Raw genomic sequence first — 854 nt, 5'->3', positions numbered from 1 at the left:
GTAGACGGCATCTGTTGGTTTTCCATTTGAATCCAATCCCCCATGCACATAAGAAGAGTTTTTTCCATAAAATCTATGGAGCATGCCAGAGGCATGGTTCAACAGTGTGTAATACTCTCTCACAAATTCTCACCCTAGCAGCAGGGGACTAGGCTTCTCCATAACCATTGCTTTGGTCAATTCAACCTGCGAGACTGAGCGGGAGAGGAACAAGCTTTGCTCCATAGCACGTAAGCTGACAGAAAACTCTTATGCAGCAGACATAAAATTCTTGAATTCCAAGGACAAGATTATAATTTTCAAGGCTTCTAGTTACAATTAATATGCTATGTATGATGGCAAGAGAGTCAACAAGACCCTGAGTTTTCATCAGCAATGCTAGAAAACAGGAATGTAGTAGAATTACATCTATAGAGATCATTGGAAAAATAAGCATACAATCCAGTTAACTTATAACAAGCCAGGGTAAAATTTATCTGTTAGATCAAAGGAAAACATCTTCCAATAGGCAAGTTTTGAATATACCACTTTTGTGTACTGTCTTAGAAAGATACTAGAAACTCAACATTTTAATAAAGTTATGATAGGGAAGAAGAAATAGTGAAGACTTTGTTAACTTCCATTTGATCAAATTGCCGAATTTCCCATCATTGGTATAATATGCTGACAGATGTTGATTAGGCTAATAGTCCCATCTACCCTCTGTCCATTAACTTCTGCTCTTACCACTTAAGCTATATGTTTGTGATGAGGATTGTGTTCTCTAAATATTTGTGCTAATTGTCCTTGTTTTGAAATTATGAAGTTTGAGAAGAAGACTCCCCCGTGGCTCCTGAGAACTAGTGATTTCAGGG

Source organism: Tupaia chinensis, unplaced genomic scaffold, assembly GCF_000334495.1.
Source record: "Tupaia chinensis unplaced genomic scaffold, TupChi_1.0 Scaffold148672_1, whole genome shotgun sequence".
NCBI classification, from domain to species: domain Eukaryota; kingdom Metazoa; phylum Chordata; class Mammalia; order Scandentia; family Tupaiidae; genus Tupaia; species Tupaia belangeri.
Note: the sequence above shows the minus strand (reverse complement) of the source record.